Genomic DNA, 14,111 nt, shown 5'->3' with positions numbered 1-14,111 from the left:
ACATGTATATATATTTATATTTATATAAAAATACTAATAATAGCAGTATGTAATGCATCGATAGCAGCAACAGCTTTTCCAGGTTCTGCTGTCATCTGAACAAAATTATAGACATTCAGCACATTCCATTAAAAACAAAACAAAACAAAAAGAAACAAAGAAAAGAATAATATCCAGAAAACAGCAAAGTTCTGTTGCTGTTGTGGTACCTGGCACCATTTTTTTTATTAGCATCTTAATCATCATCTGGAACACCAATCTGTAAAAGAACATATTTGCATCATAAATCTATTTCTTCCAAGGAATTTTGTTAGATAAATAGCTTTATATATAATATATATTTTGCTACTTTTTTTTGTTGAGCATTTAGTTTTCACTATTATAAAGAATTCTGTGATATGTATTGTTGTAAATAAACCATTGTCTCCTTTCTTAATAATTTCTTGAAGACATAGTCATAGAAGTGGAATTGCTAAGTCAAGACTTATCCTGCTTTTTAAATGTCTTGACAAAAATTGTCAGAATATCAGCTAGATATTTTATGCCATTTTAGATTCCCCAAAACATATCTTTATTTCTTCTTTTGCATCTTTCATTAAGTGATGTTCTACATTTTGTAATAAAGTGAAACACACTTTATTTATTTTATTTTATTTTTCTGAAGTACATTTTAATACAGAGTCCCAAAAGTAACTCACAAATCATACAGAAATATATAACTCTTTAATTATAATTCTCTAAGACTGGATATTTTGATAAATATAGTGTCTATTTGATGTGTACACTATTTTGAAGATAATAGAAAACCTTAAGCCTGTTTGCCATTAGTTCCCTGCCCCCTCTGCTGTTACATTTACAGAACATTGCTTTGGTATTATTTTCTTATATAAATAACTGAAATAAAAGAACGTAGTATTTGAAATAACTCAATGTAGTATTTGCAAAGCATTTCAATGACCACTAGCAAAGTCTCCTATAGGTATTTCCCTTAGCACTAAGAATCTAGGTAAAAAAATTTGCTTTTCTCAACAAACAGACTCCTTATTTTTCTGTTGTTTGGGAGAGGATGTTTGGCTTTTTACTACAGTTAGTTTTTCTTTAGTCATGTTAAGAAGATGGAGGGGGACAGTCAAATGATAAATTAACCTGTAAAAATTGTCTTTATTTTGCAACACTGTGTCTTTAATTTGTAATAAAAATTGTCATTAATTTGTTATATAATTTGTAAATTGAACCCAAATGATCTGTCTCAACCCCAAACACTTGGTGAATCTAATTTCTGGGAGCAGACCAAAGCTTGCAAGAGAAGAAAAATCTGCCCTATAGAATGGGATCTAATAATTGAGGATCATTGACCACTAGTTTTAGATCATACTTTTTCAGTTGAGCTGGAGAACACATAGATGATAATTTTTAAATGCTAGTCTTTTCCAATTTTCCTTCTAACAATTTAAAACATACACCCTGGAAGTTCAGCAATGTTGAATAAACACAGTAGGAGCACTGTGCTGTGAAATAGAGGAAATAAGTCAGATATGAAAACCACTTTTATTGGGATCAATAGAGGGAGGAAAGAAAAAATGTATAAAATATTTGAATAAAATGAGCTAGTGGAGAAAACAAGAGAAGGAGATGTATAAATAGGAGAGAAGTTTATAGACTAGGACATGATTTAAAATGGGAAAAAATGCCAAGATAATTTTGAACTTATTGTAAGTGATAAAGAAAATAGTGATGAATGTATCATTTTATTTGGGTGGGCTGATATAGAAAGGACCATTGTAAAACTACCAGAATTTTTGCAATTTCATAGGATAGAATTTTTAGGAACATATTTAGCTGAAGTCAGAGTTCATATATAAATGGGTTTTTAAAAAGTTAATCTGGACTTACATTTCTCAAAGTGACATTGAGAACCATTAAATTCATGGAATATTATTTATAATGATGTTTGTTTGATCAAATATGGGACTGGTAGGCTAAACAAAGAACCTCACCGAATCGTCAAGGTGCTAGTTTATATTAGAAATCTCTACTAAGGGATATAGCTCACTTTTTGTCTTGGAACATTCTGATAGATTTGTGTTATATCAGGTACAGTTTGGAAAATATGGATATGGTTTGCTTTTAAGGCCCAATAATAATTTTTATGCTGTTGAGGTGTCAAAAGTTCTTAACTTTGTATATTCCCAGAATGGATGACTTGTCTCCATCTCAGGTCTCAATACCATAGTATCACCAATGTCTCAAACACGACACTAAGAGCAATTCTACAATTAAGTGCTTTTTTTTTTTCTTTCAATCTGGAGTTCAAACCCAGGGCCTCGTTCATACTAAGCAATTGCTCTACCACTGATGTACATCTCTGGCTTTTCACTGTCTTCCTGAAGTCCTAGAGCATTCCTAATGCAGCCCGCCCTCACAAAATTTCACAACTATCTTTCATTTTTTCTCTTTCTAGATTTGTGTTCTCTATGCCAAGTTCAAATTCTTTACACCAAAGTTTTTTATTATTGATAGTGGTGTCACTTCTCTTCCTCCTTCAATCATGCTTTGTCTTTGGTTTTCCTAAAAGAAACACTTATACCTCATCATACTGCTCAATGTACTCTGTAAAAGTTAAGTATGTGACACACAAATAAAGAGCACACGTGAATCAAAAGTTTTACTCACACCATATTAAATGAGGGACTAATAAGATTTTAAGACAGGTTCAAATGAGAATTTTAGTTACAGAGATTTATGGTGTGTGTTAACTTTCTGCTATTGTGACAAAAATGCCTGAGATACACTTACGAGGAGGTAAGGCTTATTTTGACTCACAGTTTCAGAGGTTTCAGTCCATGGTTAGTTGGTTCTGTTACTTTTGGGCCTGTGGCAAGACAGCACATTATGGCCAAAAGAACAGAGTGTGGTAGAGAAAGGTGCTCATCTCATGGCAGCCAGGAAGAAGGCAGGGTGGGAAAGTGGGAAGGAGAAAAAGGAGAAGGAGAGGGAGAAGACAGGGTTCTCTTCAAGGACACACCGCCTATGACCTAATTTCCTTTCACTAGGACCCCCTTGAAAAGTCCAGCATCTCCTAATAGTGCTGTAGGTTGGTGAGCAAGCAAGCCTTCAATATGTGAGCCTTTGGGGGACCCTTCCGTTCTCAACTATGGCATGTTATCTACTAGATAAAATTAATTTGCATTACTATGAATAGAAATAATTTGCATTGCCAAAAATTTTCAATAACCAATCTCTACCTGTCAGAGTTGTAAAATAGCCTGGTCAATAGGAAGTTAGTTGTAGGGACACTTTCTAGTTCAGTTAATAGTCAGAGTCTGTGACCTCTGATTCCCAGTAATCTGTTTTGCCTATTTTCAAGCAGTGGGTAGCTTTTCACAACAGTATCTAATTTTTCCCTAGTTGTGTTTATCAACTTCTTTGTTGCTTTGTTCTTACATTGGTGTCACATTTCTGGTCTAAGTTCTGTCAATTTTTCCTTTGATTACTCAAAGTATGCATTTATTTGCATGTGCTACGTATGTATGTATGTATGTATGTATGTACTTGTGTGTGTATTTCTATTCTTCCTACTACAAGATGATGCAAGTAATTGTCACATCACTTTATTCCCTTTCAATCTAAGGTAATTCCTCAATTTTCTTTGTCGTGTTTTGGCTTTAATACTTTGCAAGGATACAGACCAGTTATAATTAGGATATCCCTCAATTTGTTTACTATTATTGTCATATACAGAGAAGGATGTCTTCTTTTGACAAAAATACAGAAGTCTCATTTCTCCATGCGTAGAGTTAAAATTAATATTGTAAAGAATAATATAATAGTCACTTAGCTTAGGTAAAGATTTAAATCTATCAAATAAGAAATCAGCTTAATAGAAACTAAACCACAGATAACATCAAAGATTTAAATTTTAAAGATAAAACCATGAAAGTACTGGGAGAAAAAAATGGGCCTATTTATTTATGTTACTGGTATTACTTACATTATTTAAATAGGAACAATCTTGCTATTACTTGAAAGTTAGTCATAACAAAAACACACATCCTTGTTAAATATGACTGTATGAAAACAACAACATTCCTGAAGAAGGGAAAACAACATAGGTAAAATTTAAAAAAGGGAAAATATTTTTAACTTATCCCATATTAAGGTCTAATCTCTCTAGTTGGTAAAAAGCTCTTAGAAATTAAACAAAAATAGATCGACCAGCAACCACACAGAAAAAGAGAGGAACAACATGGATTTTCACAAGAAAATAAATACAAGTGATTCCTCAAGATTTGAAAATATACTCAATTTCATATATATAATAAGGTAAATATAAACCAAGACCACACAGATACCACTTCCTACCTATTAGGCAGGATTTTAGAAGTTGACAACTCAGTGTTGGTAGAGCCAGGGAGAAGCAAATTCTTTATGTACTGTGAATAGAAACAGAAAATAGAACAAGTACTGGAAAACACTGATATTGTTTATCAAAGTAAAAATGTATTAATATTTTGACCCACGACTAAGATGGTATATGTCAAAATTACAAGTTCATTAATATTTTAACTAAGTACTGATGGGATTTTCCCTAGTGACAGGACTTCAAATATATGAAATATTTTACTTCCAAAGTATTTGTTCTGACATTTTTTATAACAGCAAAACAAGAAAAATAATCTAAGTGTCTGGTAATAAAAACTTATTTAAATAAGCAATGGTTCGCCACAAAATGGGATTCTGTGCAAGTTTACATAAGAATGAGAGATTTCTCTGTGTATAAATAGTATTGGCTTGTAGTTTAAAAAATAGCAATGTATACATCAGTGCATATATGCTACTTTTTATATCTAAAAGAAGTAGGAGCAAAAGTAGGTATTTGTATTTATATAATGAATACTGGAAGGATACATGCAATCTGATAAAAAGGGCTACTTACATAAGATGGAAGATGAATATGAGAAAGAGGAAACAGTAAGCTTCCAAATTATATGGTTTGATTTTTGAAACATATGATGTTTATTTTAAAGGTCCATTCATTCGTAGCTGAATCAGAGCCTTAAAGAAAAAGATAGTGGCTGTGCTGCAGAAAATGTGTTCCACAGAGCTTTCCATTTGCCTTTCTATTTTAGACAAAACGACGTTTTATCACACCTATTATCTTTTGTCTTTGATTTAAAATAGCAATTTTTTTGTATTCTGGATTTTTATTCTCTCAGAGGAAAATAAATCACCAATTCAGGAAATGAATGGCACTATTAAAGAAATACATGTATTTGTCACGAGCTGTTAATTTTTGTCATTTGCTAGGTCCCTTATTGCTTGAATTCCCTAACATTTTAAAAATAAATTCCTGTCCTAAGTGTTAGGTTTGCAAAATAGTATGTACATATTGAGAAATATGCTTTTTAAAAATACATAATTGGAAAGCAGGCTGATGAAACCAATGGTGGATTGTGTGTGAGATCTCTGCTCCTCTACCCTGTCCTTACAGGTGGTACTGGGAGGCCCAGCTAGAGTCTCACATGAGAGAACCTCACGACACGAACGCAGTTTGGTTTACTGTGAGTGTGAAAAGAAAGAGCTGGGTCACCAGCCAGATACTCAAAAGGGAGGAGATAGTCACATCATCAGTGAATAAACTGGACTATACATTTGAGAAACCTATAAAAGGAGAAAACATGAAATAAAAACATTACTTATACTATTTCTTCCTCGGAAGAAAAACAGATAAGTGTAAATTCCTTTGAAATGGATTTTTAATTTTAGCATAAGCCTCACAAAATTTCAAATGTATTGCAAAATGAGTCAAGATTCATTTGGAAGAATCAGAGCAAAAAATTATCACGGGGCAGGGGATTTAGTCCAGTGGTTCCGCTGCCTGCCTTGCAAGTGCAAGGTTCCAAGATTGATCCCCAGTACCCCCCAAAATTATCACAAAAATAAATAAATCTAAAGTAAACAAATCATGATAGATTGATAGCTAGATATTGGGATAAATAGATAGAGATAAAATTATATGTAAATTTGCAGGTAGCTTATTTAATGTACATTTAATGTACACTAATGTTCTTGATGTTTGAAAATTTCCAAAATAAAGTAAATAAATCAACGACAGTTCTCTACTTTATGCCACTGAGTTCCAATGTCCTTGTGAGGCTTTTATCGCAGGATTATAGTGGCACTATATCTGTCCAACCTTGTTTTCCACTGCTCACCATCGAGCCCTCTGGTGTAAACAAACTAATTTCCTCACTGTCCCTCACTGCTGCTGTGCTCACTTGCTTTTTCACGCCTTTGCTTTGGTTTCTCCTGCCTAAGATGGCCTTATGTCCTCCCTTTGCAATTGTGCCGGTCATCCGTCTAGTTCCTGCCGAGCTTAGCCCTAGGTCTGATCCATACTGACCTCCTGCTATAAAGATTTAATGGAAACTCTCCCACTTCACATCGTTCACTTGTACGTTTAGATCTGTTGTCTACTTTTACACAATTGTAAACCTACTCTGTCGATTCTTTGTGTTACTGGGACAATATTGGGTATGAGATCATTTGGCTCCTTGACTATTAATAACCATTGTTATGTATTTAATCACTGAATGAGTCCTTCATACCACACTGTGGTACAAGGTCTCCATGATTATGGTGTCTTGACTCATGGGAGATTTTCAGTAACTTTTGGATTAAAAACTTTTTTTCTATCTTCTGTTTCTCTATCTGAATTTCTGTTTTCTGCCTATTATGTCTATGGAATAGATTAACCTTCCACTTATTACACTATTACAAGGAAATAGACAAATAAATAAGCAGGCTGGGGCTTTAGTTCAGTGGTGCTGCACTTGGTCCCGAGTTTGATTCTCCCTGGTACCAAAAAAAAAAAAACCAAAAAACAAAACAAAAGATAAACAAGCAATGAATAAGGAATCCATATTTTTACCAGGAGCTTCGTTTTTTTTTTAAATTTACTTTTATTAGTACATATGTGCAGTATATAATGATCACATTAATCAATGGGCGCTGGTGCACATACATAACACATCTTAATCCTTTTTTCCTCTGTTTTGCCTCCTTTCATCTCTTTGTCCCCTTCCCTTTTATTAAATATCTATCTTTTTGTTCTCTACTATCTATATTTTATTTTGTTCTTTAATATATAAAGTTTCAAAGTTAGAAGCACTTCTCCCACTTGTGTCTGGAAAGGTTGCTTACCTGTGGCTGTTATGAAATGAAGAGTGGACTGTGTACTAGTTTCTCTTTCATCTTGGTAACAATTTTATCATCTTGTGTAAACATTTTGCTTTTTTGGTTCTATCAGGGTCTCATGATGGGTCTGTTGAAAAGACACAAGGGTAGAGAAGCAACATGCCATGCTATAAAAGGGCCTTCTTTGTGCCCAGGAGTTTATTTTGTTTTCTCAGTCTTTTTTCTGTGCTATGGTAGTTCCTATCTGTCACATTGGCCCATTCTGGAACAACAAAAGTCAAGTGTCGCTGCGCAGAGCCAGGGGCAAAAAACTCAGAGAGATAGAGATTGGGGAAGATTATATAGACATTTTGTGGGCTTTTACTCTGTATGACATGAAGAGCCATTGGAGGCTTCTGAACAGGAGACTAGCTTCAAAATAATTAATCTGGCTTTTGTCTTGTGAGTAGACTATCTGTGTTGGAAGCCAGGAGATCCAGAAGGGTGTACAGCTGTCATTCAGCTAAGAGATGATAGTGTTTTGTTGTGGGGTGATCGATAGATATATTTTGATGATTGAGCCAACCAGTGGTAAGATGTAAATCTTAAGGAAGGGGTAAGAATATCCTGTTCATTTCCTTTGGTAGAAACAAAGTTATATGGATCTGATGGCTGTGTCAACCCTATGACATAAACTTTTTCTGATTTTATTTCCAAATGATTTTTCACCTCTACTGAGGTTTGACATAGTTTTCTCTCTAAATTGTCAAATTTTCTCTAGATTGTAATGTGACTATTTTAGTCACGGTGTACCATAATTGCTTGCTGGGGTCATTGAGTTTGATTCACCTCTTACCTGTTGTTTTCCAAGAATTTCATTTTAAACCTTCTATATTTTTGGTGATGATTATTTTGCAGATTGACCAATAAAAGAAAATTGTCTAACTTGCTTCTTGGTAATATTTTTTAAACTATCAACTATTGTGCAGGTTCTATTTTACAGATTAGGCTTTGAATTGGAAATTGGAAGTAGCTATTTAGAAGAAAAAATGTAAAGCAAGAAATGGGAGTACTGGTTGAAAGAGATGACAGCATATGCCTGAAAAGGAAGCCAGTAAATTCTATTTTTTTCAGAAAAATTACTGATTAATATTTACACCCAACAAGGGGAAAAATGAGAACCAAGAACTGTCATGTGAAGGTACAGGATCCCATTAATGAATGTAACTGTATTGTAGACCTAGATTGTACCAATAAACTCAATTAAAAAAAATATTTACACCCAGTGACATGCACCACCTTGGCTCTTTTGTGTGAAAACTCTCTGTCAAGGGATCTTTGGGGAAAACATTTTATCCAGTCCACCACAGATGATTAGTTTGGGAATAGTATATGGCCAGAATCTGGTCAGCAGCCTACAAGGACTGCTCAGAACAAAATCTCAGACTATACACAGAGAACTTGGACCAACCTGATGAGCTCTCTTGTGAAGAGAAGTCATTGTGGGCCATGTTGGACCCTGAGTGAGCGCATACAACAAGAAACAAGCTAGATGGAAACTGACTGGTAGGAAGAGAATGAGCAAAAGAGGAACATAAGGGGGGAAAAATGAGAACCAAGAACTGTCATGTGAAGGTACAGGATCCCATTAATGAATGTAACTGTATTGTAGACCTAGATTGTACCAATAAACTCAATTAAAAAAAATATTTACACCCAGTGACATGCACCACCTTGGCTCTTTTGTGTGAAAACTCTCTGTCAAGGGATCTTTGGGGAAAACATTTTATCCAGTCCACCACAGATGATTAGTTTGGGAATAGTATATGGCCAGAATCTGGTCAGCAGCCTACAAGGACTGCTCAGAACAAAATCTCAGACTATACACAGAGAACTTGGACCAACCTGATGAGCTCTCTTGTGAAGAGAAGTCATTGTGGGCCATGTTGGACCCTGAGTGAGCGCATACAACAAGAAACAAGCTAGATGGAAACTGACTGGTAGGAAGAGAATGAGCAAAAGAGGAACAGGCAGAAACAGGTGCAGAGAAAGAAACTGGGTCTTGTGGATGATTGAGGTCCTCGATAAAATGGAGGAGGTATTTCTGCATCCTTGAGACAGACTTGGATTGGCTATGAAGTGGTTTGTGTGCATCTTTACTTCTGTAAGGGCTATTTGATGTGATCGGTTCTTGTTTACTCATTTCCATTGTACCCTGATAATAAACTCCATGTTCCTGAAGGAACTTGCAGATTTTTCAGTCTCCCTAATTAGCATGTCTCACACTCGTTTAGAATAGTATTTTTTCAGTTAAATACATTCCTATTATTCATTACTGCAGGAAGAACATATCAGAAATATATATATATATATATATGTATATATGTATATAAATTTGTTTTTTTCTCATGAGTTTATTGGTACATTTTAGGTATGCAGTACAGTTACATTCATTATTGGGATCTTGTACCTTTACATGACAGGTCTTGGTTCTCATTTTTCCCCTTGTCCCTGCCCTCCCTGCACCCCTTCTCCCTCCCCCTTTATAAACACTTCATTTCCATTTTTTCATACTTTTTCTTTTCCCTTATTAGCTTTCCCCTACCCTTCCCACTTTCCCTACACCTTTAGCCCCTTTCTTCCTATTTCACATTGACAATTATACCATTAGGATCTTCCGTACTATTACAGTTTATTCACACCAGAGAAACTATTCTATATTTACACATGTGACTTATTTATTTCACTTAGGAGTATATCCTCAATATGTATCCATTTTCCTATGAATGAATCTAATTTCTCATTCTTTATGGCTGAGTAATATCCCATTTTATAGAAAAACCACATCTTCTTTATCCATTTTCGAACTGATAGGCAAATGGGCTGTTTCCAAGTTTTAGCTATTACAAACTGTGCCCCTATGAACATTGGTGTGCATATATCTCTGTGATATGATTCTTTTAATTCTTTTGGAAAGATACCCAGCAGAGGGATGGCTGGGTCAAATGGAGCCTCTAGTCCCAGCTCAACCTGCCATAGATTCAAACTGGACCCTTATCTTTCACCATGCACTATTAAATTAAAATCCAAGTGAATTAAAGATCTAAATATTAAAACAGAAACACTAAACTTGCTGGAAGATAAGTTAGGCAGAACTCTTGAAGACATTGGCATAGGACAAGATTTTATGAACAAATCTTCAGTAGCATGGGAACTAGCAGAAATTATCAACAACTGGGATTTTATCTTATTAAAAAGCTTCTGCACTGCCAAAGAAACTATCAGCAGAACTAAGACAACCTACAATGTGGGAAAAAATGTTTACCAGCTGCTCCTCAGACAAAGGACTATGATCTAGAATATATAAGGAACTCAAAACAATCAGCCCCCCCCAAATATAAAGACCCAATTCAAAAATGGGCATCTGCAATGTACAGACATTTCTCAGACAAAGAAGTAAAAGCAGCAAGTAAATATATGAAAAAATGTTTCACATCACTGGTCATTCGAGAGATGCAGAGAAAAACAAGACCTCACCCCACAAAGAATGGCTGCTATCAAGAAGTCAGCCAATAGCCAGGCTTGGTGGCGCATGCCTGTAATCCCAGCACTCGGGTGGCTGAGGCAGGAGGATCGCTGAGTTTGAGACCAGCCTGGGCTACATAGTGAATTCCAGGTCAGTCTCAACTACATAGTGAGACCCTCTTTCAAAAAACCAAAAAAAAAAATAAATAAATAAAATAAAAAAAATAAATCAATCAATAACAAATGTTGGCAGGGTTGTGGAGAGAAATGAGCCCTTCTGCATTGTTGCTGGGAGTGCAGACTGGTGCAACCACTATGGAAATCAATATAGAGATACCTTGAAGAAATATATATATTTGAATTTAACTCTACTGAAATAAAGGACATAGAGCTTATGCATTCCCCTCCTTATTTAGGAGGAAATTAATACATTCTCTGGACATGAAGGTGAGCCAAGAGAAGATACAGCAGCAAATATGTCATTGTTCTGTTTTACCTGATCAAGCATGATCCTATGGAGAGAGAATTATGCTGATAATCAACTATGATCAAGGATTGAAATGATGTTTATTCAGAAAAATCAGATTTACCCTGTAAGTTAGGAGACTTCATGAGGAACTGTGTCTTTCCCAAGATTAGACTTTATTGAGGTTTCCTCCCATGTCAGACTTCAGACATACAATCACAGGCGTGATGCAGGCATGGTAGAGAAGTGCTCTGAGACTCGCAGGGTGGGTAGGTGGAAAGAGGACAAGTGCCTAAGCAAATGGATGTTGATTTATAATCCAGCTCTACCACTGATTGACTATACGTGACCTATGGGTGAATACCTTAATGTCTAGGTTCCTTACACATAAAATAGAGATGACCGTTGCAAGTGTGTAATATTAGTATTGTAGAGATTAAATGAAGTGAAATACAGTATTAAAGAAAGTAACACAATACTAGCATTCAATCAGGGTTCAAATGGATAGTTATGATGATAGTAATACAGGTTGAACTCATTATATTTATAGTAATTGTTATTGCTGTTGGGTAGTATAGTCTAAAGGTTGGCCTTCTATGGTACAAGGGCTAAATCTGGCCCAAAGCCTATTTCTGTAAATAAAGTTTTATTGGAACACAGTCATGTCCTACCATTTGCTTATTGTCTAAGGCTACTTTCTTACTATAACATCACAACTGAGTGATTGTGATAGGCTGCACAGACCTCAAAACCTAAAACTCTTTGGTTCTTTATAGAAAATGTTTCTGATCATTGTCAAGGTGCACATAGGAAGCTGAATGCTTACCAGTCACACAGATCTGCATTTCAATTTTACACCTTGCCTTGGTAAAACTGGTCAAATTTCCACTTTCCTCACTGGTTATATTATAATTATATATGTTAAGGTTATTAGCACAAAAGCATTGCACAATAAATATTAAATTTCAATTGAAAAATTGAAGAATAAATATTGTCTTTCTTGTGTATTTCTTTCTCTAGTATCCCTCTCATAGCAGGGGAGATTTTTCTAGGCTTGATTCCACTATTTCCAAAATGTCAAAACAGTGCTAATTTCTATACATATTACTTTCTATACATTTTACTACCTAGCTACAAATTGCTAGCAGTACTTTGCCTGAATTTAGAATCAAATGGGACAACTGACAGCCATTAGCAGTGTAAACTGTTACTTAATTAAAATAAAGGATATATGTACTTATCAAAGGGGAAGTAGTTTGTCTTTTGAAGTCATTTCTTTCTTTCTTTCTTTCTTTCTTTCTTTCTTTCTTTCTTTCTTTCTTTCTTTCTTGCTTGCTTGCTTGCTTGCTTGCTTGCTTTTGTTCTTTTTCTGTATGGGGGATAGAACTCAGGATCTTGTACTTTCCAGGCAGGCACCAGCACCACTGGGCAAAATTCCTGGCCTTAGTCATTAAATTTCTTGAAGTAGTACATGATATAAATACACATGTAGTTTCAGTAATTTATCTGTTATACTTAATATACAGACAACAATATCTGCATTATAATTGTGAGTGTAAGTCTGTCTGAGAAGATTTACTATTTTGAGTGGACCTAGTGGGTTTCTGGATATGGGTAAGTCTGTCTACTAGAAGGGCACAGAACCTAATGTGAGTCATAGCTTCCGCTTTGCTACGGTAGAGAAGTGCAGGAGTTGATCATAGTCAAGTTCTCGGGCGATTATGTGAAATGACTGACTGAAGCATGATATTCTCACGCAAATCGCTCTTCTTGCTCTCTGTTCTTAAAAATGTTTAGTTGTTTTAATTTTGCCATACTCACAATCACTCGTGGATAATTAATATTTCCTATTTTCTTTCTAATTCAGAAAGAGCCCCACCATCTCATTTCTAGAAATTAAATACCAAATATCTCTGTCCTCTTTTCAGTGCATCAAAGAGATAAATTATTAAATGTCTGCGTTCCAAACAATTTACTTTTGCTTCTATCGTTTCTTTTTCATTTACTTCATTCTTTTTTTTTTTTTTTTAATTCTCCTTGGTTTGCTTGGCCGTGTTGACTTTCTCTCACGCATTTATGTGTTATTCTTTATATACCCTCCTGCCAACCTGGGTCTTTGGGTGCAGAACTTTAACAATGAAGCCTGGAAATATTCTAATTTTCTTTTTCCCTCTGTAAAGCTAATTTCTCACTTCTGCATCGTGAATACTTGCCAGTGGCCCACGCCACTCTGCTTCTCACCGGTGTGGAGAGTGGAGAGTGGCTGCAGCATCACTCTGGGCACAGCATTGCCTCAAGGGGCCATGTCTCCGATAGGATCGCTGGCTGTGCCTGTTAATTTGCCCACACATTAATTAGGTTAACTTGTGACAAAGTTGGAGGACTCACCAAAACATACATGAATGTGGTAAAGAGGATTGGATAATCCTTCCCCCAAAATATTTTATTCCATTTTAAAAAAGAGTAATTCCATCACCAAGTCTCCCACACTTATCATATCTTCTGTATAACGCCGCACTAACAAATCTATTGACAGGATAGGGAGTTTGTTGCACAAATTCCTCAACCAAATTTCAGTGTATTTTAGTTACATGCCCAACCCCTTATGTACCGTACACTTAAGTAAAGTTTTCCTTCTTCCTTAATTCTATCTGCTTCCTGGGTTTGTCTCTTATGCAAATAATCTGCTATTAGGGTCACCATTTAAGACAAAATGATCTGAATAATGGCATATATTACTCTTTAATATATAAAATAAAATGTAGGACAGGAAGTACAAGTTGTGCTGTGCTTTAGAAGATACAGTAAACACCATTTTAGGGTCTCGTAATCATAATACTAAACAAAAACTTAAATGGCTTTGGCTCACTTTCAGCAAAAAATCATACTTTTAATATATTGAGCTTTTAAAATTTAACCCTTCAGGGAAATTGGACTCAAATAG

Source organism: Fukomys damarensis, unplaced genomic scaffold, assembly GCF_012274545.1.
Source record: "Fukomys damarensis isolate Sample0158 unplaced genomic scaffold, DMR_v1.0_HiC HiC_scaffold_38, whole genome shotgun sequence".
Classification (NCBI taxonomy): Eukaryota; Metazoa; Chordata; class Mammalia; order Rodentia; family Bathyergidae; genus Fukomys; species Fukomys damarensis.
The sequence above is the reverse complement of the archived record's forward strand: the minus strand, read 5'-3'. Positions refer to the sequence as shown.